This window comes from Stegostoma tigrinum, chromosome 18, assembly GCF_030684315.1.
Source record: "Stegostoma tigrinum isolate sSteTig4 chromosome 18, sSteTig4.hap1, whole genome shotgun sequence".
Classification (NCBI taxonomy): domain Eukaryota; kingdom Metazoa; phylum Chordata; class Chondrichthyes; order Orectolobiformes; family Stegostomatidae; genus Stegostoma; species Stegostoma tigrinum.
In genome coordinates, this window is record NC_081371.1 from 38,136,256 (window position 1) to 38,152,451 (window position 16,196).

The following is a 16,196-nucleotide window of genomic DNA, read 5'->3' on the forward strand; positions in this document are numbered from 1 at the left end:
AGTCTTGTAGCCATTTCTACTGCTGGCCACCTGACCACAACACTTCTACATCCACTTGATCCAGCAATCAGGCAAGAAATGAGTTCAGTCCTGAAGAAGGGCCATGTTTAATTGAAACATTAACTGTTTCTCTCTCGACAGATGCTACCCGATCTGCTGAACATTCCCAGCAATTTTCTGAAATCTAATTTACAGCTTCTGCAGTGTTTTAATCTTATCAACAAGGAGGATTTAACTGTGGTATCACCACAACACGGCCTGAAGCCTCACACTAAGGCAGGGGAATGACATTGCCAGTGGCCATAAGGATCTCAGTGACATTGAACTTTCATGGGTCAGGGTCTTTTTAAGTGGTAGTGGATAACATCTTAAACATTTCCCACTACACCGGCTGTCAGAGTATTTAGGAGCGAGATGCCAAGTATTCCAGTATACAATTGTGCAAAGGCCACAATTCCATTTCCCTTCACATTGCATCACCTTTTAAAATACAGCACAACAGTAACGACACATGGTCCTGGCAACAATCACAATGTATTCAGCACCACCCAATAATTCACAATGGCTTTGGCCCTCTACAAAGAACTTCCTATACACTAATGAAAAATAAATACACACTGTCAGTAGTGCAAGACTATCAATATTTGAAAACAATGGGGATTCTTTAGTTAATGTTTTCATTACCTTGAGCACAGTTACTGCTAACAGGTTTAAGTTGAACTGTTCAACCACAACAAGATGATTTTCTGGTAATTCCTCCTGCAGGAGTCATATGCACTGCCTTCTATTGGCAGACATCATACAGAAGTAGGAAGCTGTCAAAACATTTGAGAGCAGTTTATTATGGTTATGTTATGAACTGAGTGTGTAATGAAGCAGGCAGGCCTGAAACCCTGATTAGCTGAACTGAAGTGAGCCTTTTGTTTGCAGAAACACAGATATTATCCAAAGCACAGGAAACAATCTCATCTGCGTTCACATCAGTACGCATTCCGACGGAATCTGAAAATATCAGAGCGCAAATCTGCTGCTTCAGTGAGGTAGTCAGAGATTGTTCTCAGGTGGAGCAAGCAAAGTTATCCAATACCCTCTTCCCTGTCCCTGTCATGACCTATCAGATCTCCTTCTCTCCTGTCCACTTTCGGTAATGCCAGGGACTATTGTTTCTGGCCTTTGAGCACAGTCTCCTGCCATTCACATTCAATGTACACCTATTATTGCTTCTATCCTAGTGGAATGCTAACAAGCCTAGTGTTAAAAGTGATTAAATTTAGGCCTGCCAATGCTTCTGAACAGGCTGGCTGCTTGCCAGCTATGGTCCCACCCAAGACTTACAATCAAATCCCTTATTTAAGGTATAAAGCTGAAAAAGTAAGCAGGTATGCCACTATAGACAGTGCGCACTTTTAATTTAAATTTCAGAAAAAGTCAATGGAAGGATTTGTTCTGCAACATTTCATATGTTGTGTGAGAGATTTTCCTTGCTGTTTCTGTGCTGAATGCCCTTTTTCATTCTTCCAAATGAGCAATTTGTTCTTGTTTAGCATATTTTAACTTTATTTAGTCTTGAAATGTATTTATTGCCCTCAGGCAATCTGTCATATTCAGTGGTATGGAATTGAGATTGCACTGGATTTCCTTAGTTGCATAGCAAATATATTCCCTGCTTTGTTATCTTGACTGTAAGCATTATCTCTTGCTCTGAACGATAGGAATTGATTTATTTTACAACACTATAACATGTCATAATGGAGCCGAATGCTGTAAAAGCTTTTCATTCTTTTCATTTTGCACTTTGGTTTGGAGATTATATACATAATAATACATACTAACACACTGCAAATGATCTGTTCCTACATTCATGAAATCCAATATCCCAGAAAAGGCTTAAAACAAACTCCTCATTTATGAAATGCATGGAGTTAATGCATGAAATAAGCTTCTGACAGGGATGCCTGAGAAGTAGCCTGCCTTAATATTGGGTCATTCCCATGAACTTTGAACATGCTATGTTGAACACTGGCATGTTTCACCAACGTTTACACTTGCCAATGTTTAGTCTTTTCCTTATTTGTTGTTCTTAAGTATTCTGACTCAGTTTTATTGTTCCTCATTGAAAAGAAATGGCACAGTATGGGGGTGGGGGGAGTTTTCATTTCAAGCAGACATCACGTGGAGCTGTCGCACAGGACGAGTGATTGGAAAAAACATTGACAGGCACTCAATGACCAGGAAGAAGCAGGAAACCTTATGGCTACCCATTCAGCTGAAGTAGCAAGAATACCAGAAAAAGAGGACAAGTGATGAAAAGGTAACTGTAAGATCATAAGAAATAGCTGTACGTCAGGAACCAAAATAGAAATTGCAGGAGGGTGGAGGTAAGGCTACTATACTATCATATCAACCATAATCTTAAAAAATGGCAAGTAAGATTCAAGGATCTGAATGTCATACAGCTGTTAAAAACCAAAAGAACTGAGGATGCTGTAAATAAGAAGCCAAAGCAGAAATTGCTGGAAAATCTCAGCAGGTCTGGCAGCATCTGTGGGGAGAATTCAGAATTAACATTTTGGGTCCAGTGACCTTTCCTCATATCAAGGACACGTCAAATATGTTATAGAACATTAATTTCTGGTGGGATCAGAAATACATGCCGATTCAAAAAAATAATAAATCCTAGAACATGGGTAGTAAGCTGATGGCATTTTTATTTTCACCCATTTTCATTGCATTTGTGCTGAAAAATGGGGTAACAATGAGATGCAAATTACATGTGTGACTTATAAGAAAAAGAAATCTGTATGTCCTGAAAATTATTTCCTCAATTTCATTCCAGTAATGAATCCATTATGGAATTGTAATTGGCATCTTCCTCATAGTAGCACACAATTTGGGAAAGCTCACATTTGGAAATGACCTTTTTTAAAAAAGAATGCAAGCATTGTCTCTATCTCTATGATTTCCACAATGCAGTTCACAAGGGGGCATTAACCTTCGGAGTGATATTATATCTGCAATTTTAGTACATTGCCTGGTATATCTATCTGCCAAATTATCCACAATAAAACAGTTATCCTCCAAGAACAATTCAAATAATATTCAGCTTTCAACAAGTATCTATAATTTTCTAGACAAAGTGTGACTTTAATTCAAGAGCTTTTTTAAAATTATTTGGCGAGGGTATATTTTTTTTCAAATTAGAATATCCTTGCATACAACTGTGATGTGTTCATAGAAAAAAAATACCAATACTGGCAGCTAAAAGGAGCACATTTTACATACGAGTTATATTATCCATATAGTTGCTGAGATATTTTGTACACATCTAGTAAATTGTTACAGTTATAACACTTCATACAAATATATCAATTGAGCCAGCTCCAAAAGGCTGAATTTTACTGCGCAGGAATACATGGGCTCAGGAGTTGGGAAGCAGGGAAATGCCAGGGAAATTGAAAACATTTTGGAAAGCTGTTTCCAATCCATCAGTTTCCATATTTAACTGTAGCATTTTAAGCTGCACATGAACAACTCCCAAGTTGTCTATTTCAATGTTATTCGCTCCATTACAGGGATATCAATGTGGTTTTTGCAATTAAACTGTGGGTGTCCTGAGCTTCCTTGCTGTCATGAGTGGAACCAAAAGAAATTGCTGGAAAATTTCCATAGGTCTAGCAGCATCTATGAAGAAAAATCAGAGTTAATATTTTCTATCAAGTGAATTGACAAAAAGCAATAAGTACAGAAGATCATATTAAAATAGAACAAAAACCTCCACATTCTGAAGATTTGAAACATAGACTGAAATTGCTGAAGAAACTCAGCAGGTCATGCAGTATGGAGAGAAAGCGGAGTTATGTTTTGGGTCCATTGACCCCTCTTCAGGAATGTCAACTTTACTTTCTGTCCTCACATGCTGCCACATCTGCTGAATTTCTCCAGCAATTTCTATATTTGTTTCTAAAAATTTACAGTTCCTTGCCTGAATCTGTGAAAGACATTGTTCACAGTGCTTATGCTAAGAGATTAGTCTGATAAATATGGAGGTTACAGTTGTATAAAGTAATGGATGGAACGGAACATCAAGATTATTCTCTGCCCACTCTGATATATAACAGAAAATTGTAGATCAGCAGGCAGTTTTGGTGGGTAGGGGCTGACTGATAGTTGGGCTGTTTGGGTGCATAGCAGTTGGAATTTAGCTCAGACTCCTCATAGTGAGGCATGTGTCTTGTTAGCAATAATTAATATATTCAAGTGAAGGTAACATGTTATATGTAAATATTACTGAGATATAATAAACTGAAAAAAAAATGAAAAAACTGCAGATAGAGTCATAGCGTTGTACAGCAAGGAGTGAGACCCCTCAGTCCAACTCATCCATGCCAACCAAATATCCTAAATTAATTAATTTCATTTGCTAGCATTTGACCCAGATACCTCTAAACCCTTCCTATTCAGGTACCCATCAAGATGCTTTTTAAATGTTGTAACGGTGCCAGTCTCTATCTTTACCTTTGGCAACTCAGTCCATACACCACCATGCTCTCAGCGAAAAAGTTGCCCCTTAGCTCCATTTTATATCTTTCCCCTCCCACCTTAAACCTATACCCTCGAGCTTTAGACTCCACTACCTGTGTAAAAAGACCTTGGCAATTCAACATATCCGTGACCCTCATGATTTTATAAACTTCCATAAGTTCTGAAGGGCTTGTTCCCGTGCTGTACATTTTCATTTGTTCACTTGTTTAAGGTCACCTCTCAATCTCCGATGATCCAAGTAAAATAGCGCCAGCCTATTCAGCCTCTCCCTGTGGCTGAAACCACCCACCACAACCACGCGCCCCCCCCACCACCCTCAAACTTGGCAACATTCTTGTAATTCTTTTCTGCACCCTTTCAAATTTCAAAACATCTTTCCTATAGCAAGGAGACCAGAACTGAATGCAGTATTTCAAAAGTGCCCTAAGCAATGTCCTATACAGACACAACATGACCTCCCAACTTCCAAACTCAATGTGCTGACCAATAAAATCAAGTGTACCAAACGCCTTCTTCATTACCTTGTCTACCTGATGTAATTGTTACCAGTCTGATTTCCAATGTGAAGCCCTGATCCATCTGAAGGTCTTTATTGATTTGTTAGTATTGGTAACGATTATTTTAGCAGTACAGGGTTAACTTCTTTTTCTTTATTCATTCACAGAATGAAGGCATCACTGACCAGCAAGCATTTATTGCCTGTCCCAAATTGCCCAGCGGGCAGTTCAAAGTCAACCACATTGCTGTGGGTTGTCACAAGTAGGCCAGACCAGGTAAGGATGGCAGATTCTTTCCCTAATTAATGAACCAGATGGGTTTTTCCTGACAATCAAAAACAGATGCATGGTCATCATAATTCCAAATAGTTACTGAATTCAAATTCCACCATCTGCCATTGTGGGAATCAAACCCAGGAACCCAGAACATTATCTGGGTCTCTGGATTAACAGTTCTAGCGATAATACTACTAAGCCATTGCCTTCCCTCTAACTAATAAACAAGGGATTAGCAAGGCTGAATCACCCTCAAGAATGTACATCCTGGATAACCATTTGTGTAGGGAGAGCCATTTGCAATACAAATGGGTTTCATAACTACAGCAGTATCCATGAGGCTAGGAGCTACATCAACAGCATGATTAGGGATGTGGTCTGTAGCTTAAGAGAATGCAGGGAGAGAGGGAAGAGGTGACTGCCAAGCAGTTAAAAAGGAATAGGCAGGTTGTACAAGAAATGCCCAAATGCATCTCTGTCACCATCCACAATTCAGTTCTGAATACTGATATTACATCTGGCAAATGCAGCCAAGCCAAGTCCATGGCAGCCTGAGTATTCAGCTGCACAAGTAGGTACAATGAAGACTAGAAGAGCCACTCTGATAGATGATTAGATTTAAAAAATGGAACAGATAGATGTTTCTGTAGTCACAGATGTGAATCCAGAGTGGTATATTCCCTCTCTGGTCAGGAATGTCCCAAAGGGGCAAGAGTTAACAGCCAGCAGTCGTGATCCACATCAGAACTAACAATATGGGTGGAAAATAGAATGTAGCCTTGCAGCAGGAATGTAGAAAGCTGGATAGGAAATTAATTGGTTGGACCTCAAAAGTGGACAACTCTGGGCTACTCTCTGAGCCATGCACAAGTGAATAGATAAATTGTTTAAAAAGTCACATTTGGTCAAAGCTTTTTGTCGTGCACTCATCAGGACAATTCAAAAGAACAATATTAATAAAGAGGAAATATATGTTCGAGGAAAGTGCTGATTGATCAACAGGTAGACTCTGATTGGCAGAGGCTTTGCTGTGGAGAATGCAACAGTTAATGATGAATGACTGTTAATTGCCAGGCCTTATTTAGATTTCAGACCAGGCAGGTTGACTCTGATTAGGCAGAGCATTGCCCTGAGAAATGAACAAGTGAATAGCTGTCCCCTGTAAAGTTGATCTGAAACAGGTGTAGTACATGCCTGACAGCTAACAGTGACAGGAGATTTTATTGAAAGGAGAATATGGATATGTATCTGTGGCTGCAGGGAAGACATCAGGATGGTATGTTGCTTCCCTAATGCCGGGATCAAGGATGTCACTGAGAGGTGAAAGGGGATCCTGAAGACGGAGTTAGAACAGCAGGGGTTATTGTCCATATTGGTAACAATGACATGGACATTCCAAAGAGGGATGAGCTCCCCAGGCTGTCGCTGAACTTGTGCTGGCTCCCTGTCCCACTTGAAATACTAATGTTCTGCCTGTGATATTATGTGGAATGTTTTTGAAACTTGTCCTTCTGAATTCTTGGTGTCCTTGAGGCTGAAAGTGCGGAAAGGAAAGGAAATGACCGTGCACATCCCTCCACCCAAACCCTCCTTCAAAGATGGAGTATGAGAAGAGACTGGCAGCTGACTGAAAATTGATTTCCAAAATCTTCCCATAGGAATCAAAAAATAAAAGGGAGGTCAAGGGAATAGTGGAGTTTATTTGAGACCTCTAAGGGATTAATACATGGAGACAATGGGCAATGGTAAATTAATACTTAGCATCTACCTTCACCAAGAAAGATGCCACCCAGCCATCACAAAAGAGGATGAAATTCTGTCACTAAAGGTCTTAAAATTGATAAGGAGGTATTTGATAAGCTGTTTATACTTAAACCTGACATGTCACCGTGATCTGTTGAGATGCGGGTAAGGGTACAAAGGGAAATGGAAAATGAAGATGGGGCTTATCAGTTCAGCCATTGAATGGTGAAGGAAACTTGATATGCTGAATAGCCTACTTCTGCTGCTATGAGTTATGGTCTGATAGACCATGTGGGGCACTGGAATGTAAGGGATCTGTATCAAATCCAGATCCATGCAGATACAACAAAAATATATTTCTGTCTGTTGGATGCAAAGATCCTGTAGGCATTAATTTGGGTTGTAGTCCATCTAATCCCTCTTGGGTATAGGTCCATAGTGCACAATTATTTCTTATTTGGCATTAGATGGCAATTTCAATCAGAAAAACCATGAAAACTGATGGACCTAGATATATAAAGTTGTCACATGTGTGCAGTAATGAGTGATCCACTGGAGATAGTACTGAGGCATGATATAGAAGGAGCTTTAGTTTATAGTTATCCAATGTGAAACCAAATCTGGGGTCACTGATGCTAACAATGGATAATATACCAGCTCCAACTGTTAACCCAGAATAATGTTAATAACAAAATATTCACAGATGCTGACTTGGAATATTTTATTGGTACCGATTGTTTGAACAAATTGACAATGGCACCCAGCTCAAGAACATATTTGATCTCTTGGCCAATTTTCCAGTTTTAAAACTTATGTGAGGATTCAGACCTTTATAATGCAGTGCACTATGAAAGCATTTGGACTTTCTTAGCTTTTGGCTCGGGTTTTCCAGTTGTAAAATCTATAATGATCCATTAAATTAAATGGTGACAATCTATGTATTAATTGATCATTTAGTCATAAAACAAAATGTGCACTGTGAGTGCCAACACTGGCACATGTTTTATCTGAACAGGTAAAGTTGCAATGCCATTTATTGAAGCTAACAACGTAACTTTACTCCAAATTCCTTCTGTATTTCAGTTTTTACGTTTATGTACAAATATGGAACAGTTTGGATATTTTCTAATAAACCTATTCAGAGATGTCATTGCATGCCTCTGGAGCAGGTGGGACTGGATTTCAAGCTGTCCTGGATCAGACACAGGGACATTGTGACTGCACCACAAGACTTCCTATTAAACTGTTTATGAATTGATTGTAATTGTATTCATTCAGTTACAATTTACCAGGAATATACTTGGAGAAGCCTGGTTATAATGTACAACTTTGTAAGAATTCTGCATTATTTTTAACCTTCTGTGCCCAGAGATTTTAATTGTAACAATATAGAGTGTGAATGCTGTGGTGGTAATGATGGTGAAACTGTCAGTATTTTCTGCCATTGCTCTGCTGAAACTGACAATTTCCAATTTCTAGACATATGCTGATCAAGACAGGTAACTCAAAGGCACAATCATTGAGACTTTGCTGTTCCATAAAAGTTAAGACAGACTGAATTTCCATTGTATTTTTGAAATTGTGAGAACTTTTACTTCCACAATGTAAATCTTGCTGTACAAATCCATGACAATGTCACATCTTGGTATAATTAGATTTTTAAAAGTGTAGTGATTTCATAAATACTGTTAAACACTAACAAGCCTAGGAAAGGTAACTTTCTAGCTTGAATGATAAAAATAATTCCTCTAGATGGTAGACACACCACTGACCTGGGTGGTGACTGAGCACCAGGCTGCCAGAATACAAAGTGTGAGGCTGGATGAACACAGCAGGCCAAGCAGCATCTCAGGAGCACAAAAGCTGACGTTTCAGGCCTCGACCCTTCAACAGAGAGGGGGATGGGGAGAGGGTTCTGGAATAAATAGGGAGAGAGGGGGAGGCGGACCGAAGATGGAGAGAATAGAAGATAGGTGGAGAGGAGAGTATAGGTGGGGAGGTAGGGAGGGGATAGATCAGTCCAGGGAAGATGGACAGGTCAAGGTGGTGGGATGAGGTTAGTAGGTAGGAAATGGCGGTGCGGCTTGAGGTGGGAGGAAGGGATGGGTGAGAGGAAGAACAAGTTAGGGAGGCAGAGACAGGCTGGGCTGGTTTTGGGTTGCAGTGGGTGGACGGGACGAACTGGGCTGGTTTTGGGATGCGGTGGGGGAAGGGGAGATTTTGAAAATGGTTCGCGACTGGGAGGTGCGGTTGTTTATTGCGAACCGCTTTGCAGAACACCTGCACTCTGTTCGCAATAAACAACTGCACCTCCCAGTCGTGAACCATTTCAACTCCCCCTCCCATTCCTCAGACGACATGTCCATCCTGGGCCTCCTGCAGTGCCACGATGATGCCACCCGAAGGTTGCAGGAACAGCATCTCATATTCCACTTGGGAACCCTGCAGCCCAATGGTATCAATGTGGACTTCACAAGCTTCAAAATCTTACCTTCCCCCACTGCATCCCAAAACCAGCCCAGCTCGTCCCCTCCCCCCACTGCATCCCAAAACCAGCCCAGCTCGTTCCCTCCCCCCACTGCATCCCAAAACCAGCCCAGCTCGTCCCCTCCCCCCACTGCATCCCAAAACCAGCTGTTGATTTTTGAGTTTATCCAGGAACAGCACATAGTAAGGTGAAACTGTAATTAGACGTGATGAATGCTACAGGATCAGGTTAGGGAGTTAATGAGATGATTTTGGTAAGATATGGTGAAAAAATTTACGAGACCTCATGGTCGAAATCCCTCCAAAGAACTAAACAACATGGACTTAGCCCAAAAAAGTAACTTTCAGCCATATGTATGCAATGCATGTGCGGAGACTGACAAGAAAATCAAACTGCTTAAGTACATATCATGTATATACTGATAATTTGCATAACTCACAGTGTAAATAATAGTGCACACAATTATTTTTGTAGAAGAAGGGAGATATTTGGGATTGAATTGAGGCACTGACTGGGGTATACAACTTGCAGTGAGTTTCAATAAAGACACTTGATGGAACATGTAAACCTGACTGAACACTACAAGGCACTATACCTGGACCTTCCTGGTATGCTAGATTTTATGCTCCTTATGAGCACCTATTAGGTATGCATAAAAGAAATGATGTAGTTAGGACAAAAGGACAAAGAACAAAGAAAACTATAGCAAGGAACATGGCCTTCGGCCTTCCAAGCCTGCACTGACATGCTGCCCATCACAACTAAAACCCTTCTGGAGATCGTATCCCTCTATTTCTATCCTCTTCAGGCATTTATCAAGACAAAAGAACAAAGAAAATAACTCAAAACTATATTGAATTAAATATAGTGCATACTTCAAACTGGAGGTAGTATCTCCAGGAATGTGTAATCTTCATAAATTATGCAATAATTTTCTTTCCCATATTGAATTCAATAAGTAAATATCCACATTAGGCAGAATTCTATATAAAAGGTGTGCTACAGTTTCCTGTATGCAATTATTTATCTTGCATTCATTGAAGGACACTGAAATGTATCAAAATAATTGTGTGATCAGAGTGACCTTTGTTTGAAAGGAAACACAGGAGAATGATTGGTTTTCCTCATAATTGCAAGGATAGTGAAGAATTCACTAGAATGCATGATGACGAAATGATTCCTAAGGTTGTAATTTCATTCTAGAGTACAAAAAAAAAGCAGAGATCAGTCCTGCTGTACTTCAACAGTTCTTAAGCAGCAAATGAGCCATTTAACTTGTAAAAACATTGAAAGGTTGAGAAATGCAGCTGTGGATCATACAATTTGTTGCAAACAGTCCAACTTCAAGGTTCTGAAAGTCAAATTTAGCCAGACCTTGAATAAATGTCAAGCTTTAATGAAAGAAAGAAGGGTTGAGTGTGGTGGGAGGCTGTGTGGTGCAGTGGATAGTACCTGACAGTCCCTTACTACTTGAATATGTAGCTCAAAGCCAAACAGAAATATCGGTTTGAGGGCCCTGCCAGGATATCTTTAAAATAAATGCACAATTTACAGAATAAAACAATTAAATGAATATTATCGTAGGGTACAAGTGCAATTTACATATTAACCTGAAACAAGGTAGCAATTGTTGACGGTATCTTCCAAAATCATGCTTATCATAAAGGAAATGTTATCAGGCAAAATGCTGACAAGAATGTAGTGAGTAACAGATCAGAAGTGAAAATAGCAATATTAGACAAATTAAATTATATATATATATCATGCTGAAAGATTGAATTAATTTTGCAAAGGAACTTCATTTGCACTAACCAGCCTGTTACAATTCCTACTCTTTTTATGTTCAGAATTAGATCTAACAAAAAATCTGACTCTGTGACCAGAAAAATTCACTACAAATGAGGAAACAATTGTTGCTTTATTCAGAGTGGAGATTTCAAAATACATGAGTCTGAATAGGGTAGGAACTGCCAGTAGTGCGCTGTAATCTGTTTTTAATATTTACACATTACCTTACACATGGCTGTGTCTATGTATAATAATTGTGCAGAGCCACAAAATTTGGACATTAAAGGGACTCTGGTGATACTGGTGTACTGTCCATACCTCTGAGCTAGGAGGCCTGGCTTCAAGACCCACCTGTTCCAGAAGTGTCATAATACCTCTGAACAGGTTGATTAGAAAATATCTACATTTAGCAAGGCTTTCAATAAGATCCCTCATGGCAGACCATTCGGGAAAATAGGAGCCTTTGGGATCCAAGGCAAAATAATACCTTGGATCCAAAATCAACTGAGAGAGAGGAAAGAAAGGGTGATGGTAAAAGGATGTATTTGTGATTAGAAGTCTGTTTCCATTTGGGCTCTGTAAGTATTAGTGCTGAGGTGGTTGCTGTTAACTGTTCATTAGTGTTTTGGACTTAAATGTAAAGGATATGATCACGACGTTCCTTGAGACAGTGATAATTGAGAGGGGACCGAATAAATGTGTATAAGTTTGAGTGGCATAGTTCGAGTGGATAGGAAGGCACTTATTTCATTACTGTAGGGGTCAATAAACAATGTTACGTACCAGACGAGATCCCTCAAAATATTAGGAACGTAGCCTAGACCCCAACTTTTTCTTATTTTAAAGATAAATGTCAGGTGCTGTGTTCTGGATGCAATTTGATCGGTCAAAATACTTGATGCTAAAGAAAACATAGCTTATTCAAATAATATAGTTAAAACACAACAAGAGAAAGAAGAACTTGGAATAACAACTCTATTGGAAAACTTAACAAAATAATAGATACAATAACTATTACTAATTAACTGTTCAAATATAGTGACATCCCATAAACACACGCTTGGCCAAAGGAAAATTTAGAAAACAAATTTGTCTCTTCATGCAATCCAGCTGCCAAGGAAGAGAACCTCCAGCTTTTCGCAGTAATTGTGAGAGGGAAAAATAGTTTCCAGATGCCAACAGCAACTGAAAACCAAAAACTAAACGTCCCTGATTCTGTGGGTGAGAGCTTGACCACACCCATTCAGGCTGCTTCTATTGTTCCAGCTTTTTTAAAAAAAACAGCTCCATAAGTTGTTTATCTTCTCATAGACTGCTCGGTACATGTGTCTCAATCTCTCTCTGAAAGAAACAAGGATGAAACACACCTCTTAAAACCACAGAATCACCACAATGGATAGATATAAGTTAAGAAGTAGAAGGCTAAGAGGACAGTAAAAGAGAATTTTTTTTTCACTCAGAAGGTGGTGGGAGTCTAGATCTCACTGCCTGAAGGGGTGGTTAGACTATAAAACCACAAGATGTAGGAGCTGAAGTAAGCCATTCAGTCCATTGAGCTTGCTCCACCAGTCAATGAGACCGTAGCTGATCTGGTAATTCTCATCTCCACTTTCCTGCCTTTTCCCCATCTACCCTATCAAGTTCCCCAAAACCTTGTACGTTTCAATAAGATCGCCTCCCATTCTTCTAAATTCCAGTCAGTATAGACCCGACCTACTATCTGTCCTCAAATAACAGTCCCTCCACACTGGGTATTAGTCTGGTGAACCTTCTCTAGAGAGCCTCCAATGCCAACATATCTTTCAAAGAATAAGAACAAAGAAAATTACAGCACAGGAACAGGGCCTTTGGCCTTCGAAGCCTGCACTGACATGCTGCCTATCACAACTAAAACCCCCTACCCTTCTGGGGACCATATCCCTCTATTCCCATCCTATTCAGGTATTCATCAAGATGCCCTTTAAGAATCACTATCGTATCTGCTTCCACTACCTCCCCCAGCAGCAAGTTCCAGGCACCCACCACCCTTTGTGTAAAAAGCTTGCCTCATATATCACCTTCAGGTAAGCAGCCCAAAGACTGTTTGCTGTATTCCACTTGTAGTCTGACTAGCACTTCATATTTTCCTAGGAAACCTTTCCTACTTTACATTCCATTCACTTTGAAATAAAGGCCACAATTCTATTTATCTTCCTTCCTACCTCCTAAACTTGAATGCTAGCTCTTTGTGATTTTCCACATTTTCCCACATTATATTATATCTGACAAGTTTTTGCCCACTTGCTTAACTTGTCTATTACTCCTGTGGACTTTTTGTGCCATCCTAACCACTTGCCTTCTCACATCCTTTTCTCACCTGCACACTTGGCCAGTGGTCCCCGGTATCACAGAGACCAGTTTCCAATCAATTTGATTCATTCCTTCTGTTTTCAAGAAATGGTTGGAGATACTGAATACTGCAAAGGCTATGGGGCCTGACAACATTCCTGCAATAGTACTGAAAACATGTGCTTCAGAACTTGGCATTCCCCTAGCCAAGATATTCCAGTACAATTACAATACTGGCATCTACAACCCTGTCATCAACCCAACAACATGTAAAACTGCCCAGGTATGTCCTGTACACATAAAGCAAAACAAATCCAACCCTGCCAATTACTGCCCCATCATCATCATCTTGATCATCAGTAAAGTGATGGAAGGTGTCATGAACAAGCTATCAAGCAGCATCTGCTCAGCAGTAAACTACTCAGTGGCACCCAGTTTGGGTTCCACCAGGGCGTCTCATCTTCTGACCTCATTACAGGCTTGGTTAGACAAAAAAGCTGAATTCCAGAGGTGAGGTAAGACTGAAAGCCTTTGACATCAGGGCTGCAGTTGACTGAGTGTGGCATCAAGGAGCTGTAGAAAAACTGGAATCAATGGCTATTGGGGGCAAAGTATCTGCTGGTTGGATCATACCTGACACACAGGAAGATGGTTTTGGCTTTGGAGGTCAGTCATCTCAGGTCCAGGATATCTCTGCAAGATTTCTTCAGGATAGTGTCCTGGGCCCAACCATCCTCAGTTACTTCATCAATAACCTTTCCTCCATCATAGGTATAAACATGTACATGCTTGGTTTAGAAGGGGTGGACACTAGGAAGTTGTTTCCGTTAGGCGGGGAGACTAGGACCCGTGGGCATAGCCTTAAAATTAGAGGGGGTAAATTTAAAACTGAAATGAGACAACATTTCTTCAGCCAGAGAGTGGTGGGTTTGTGGAATTCATTGCCGCAGAGTGCAGTGGAGGCCAGGACGTTGGATGCGTTCAAGGCAGAGATCGACAAATTCTTGATCTCAGAAGGAATCAAGGGCTACGGGGAGAGTGCAGGGAAGTGGTGTTGAAATGCCCATCAGCCATGATTTAAATGGCGGAGTGGACTTGATGGGCCGAATGGCCTTAATTCCACTCCTATGTCTTATGGTCTTATGTTCAGCAATGATTGCACAACACTCAGAACTATTCACTTCTCAGATACTGAAGCAGTCTGTGTTCGAATGCAACAAGATCTAGACAATATCCAGGTTTTGGGAATGTAAGATTTGTGCCACACGAATGCCTGGCAATGACCAACTCCAAACAGAGACAATCTGGCAACTGGCCTTTGATTTTCAACAGTGTTACCGTCACTGAATCCCCCACTATCAATGTCATGGGGGTTATCAATGGCCAGAAATTCAACTGATTTCAGCCCATAAATATATTGTCTACAAAATAAACTCACAGTGAATAATTCATCTCCTGACTCCCCAAAGCCTGTCCACCATCGACAAGGTACAAGTCGGGAGTGTGATGGGATACTCCCCACTTGCCTGGATGGGTGCAGCCTCAACAACACTCAAGAAGCTTGACACCATCCAGGACAAAAGAGCTCATTTGAGTGGTACCATATCCACAAACATCCACTCCCTCTACCAATGAGGCTCAGCAGCAGCTGTGTGTACTATCTAGAATATCTACAGCAGAAATTCACCCTAGACAGCACCTTCCAAACCCATGACCACTGGAAGGACAAGAGCAACAGATTTATGGGAACACTATGAACTTCAAGTTCCCCTCCAAGTTACTCACCATCCTGATTGGAAATATATTGCCATTCCTTCACTATTGCTGGGTCAAAATCCTAAATTCCCTCCCTAAGGGCATTGTCATTTACAGCGGAGACAACAATTTCATAAGCCATAGACAGAATGAAGATGTTACTATTGCTTAAGCAACTTAACCATATGAGTTTGTAATACAGAATATGGTCATTTGGGCCATTACATCGGTGCCAGATCTATCTGAAAGTAGTTCAAAACTGCTCCACTCTGTCCAGTACCTATCCAAATCACTCGGCTCCATTACTCAGAATGTCGGTAACCATTCACCGTGAGGGAGTAAGTGTGGAAAGGCTTCATATTATTATTTCCAAACATGTTTCTTTATACATAGGCAAATAGAGAACAGTAGGAATAGGACCTCGAGTTCAGAGTTACTGAGATTCTGTATAGCACCCACCATGATAATTCAGTACATACCAGTTTTGAATCTGAAGACCACTGACAATTCCAATTGAGTCTTTGATTCTGAAGATAATAATTAGCAGCTCATCCCACAAGGAACTTCACAAAAGTGTAATCAATAAAGGCAGTGATATTGAGTCAAAGGAGAAGGTTTGCACCAGAGAAGGATCTTAAAGGACAACTGAGAGGGTGAAGAGGTTTCAGAAGAGAACTTCAGAATTGGACGTACTGAAATCAACCTGATATGATTATTTTTTGTATGATGCATTCTATCTTGTTGAATCAATAGCATTACTACTGCACATACAGTGTATC

At 40.3% G+C, this 16,196-nt stretch overlaps 1 long non-coding RNA gene across 1 annotated transcript; it reads left to right on the top strand.

Moving 5' to 3' along the window:
* Window positions 1–1,608: 1,608 nt before the first annotated feature.
* On the top strand, window positions 1,609–9,221 carry LOC132210709 (uncharacterized). The gene is made up of 3 exons (XR_009446891.1): window positions 1,609–2,311; window positions 5,207–5,315; window positions 8,142–9,221. It is a non-coding gene; the product is annotated as an uncharacterized LOC132210709 (long non-coding RNA).
* The last annotated feature ends 6,975 nt before the right edge of the window (window positions 9,222–16,196 follow it).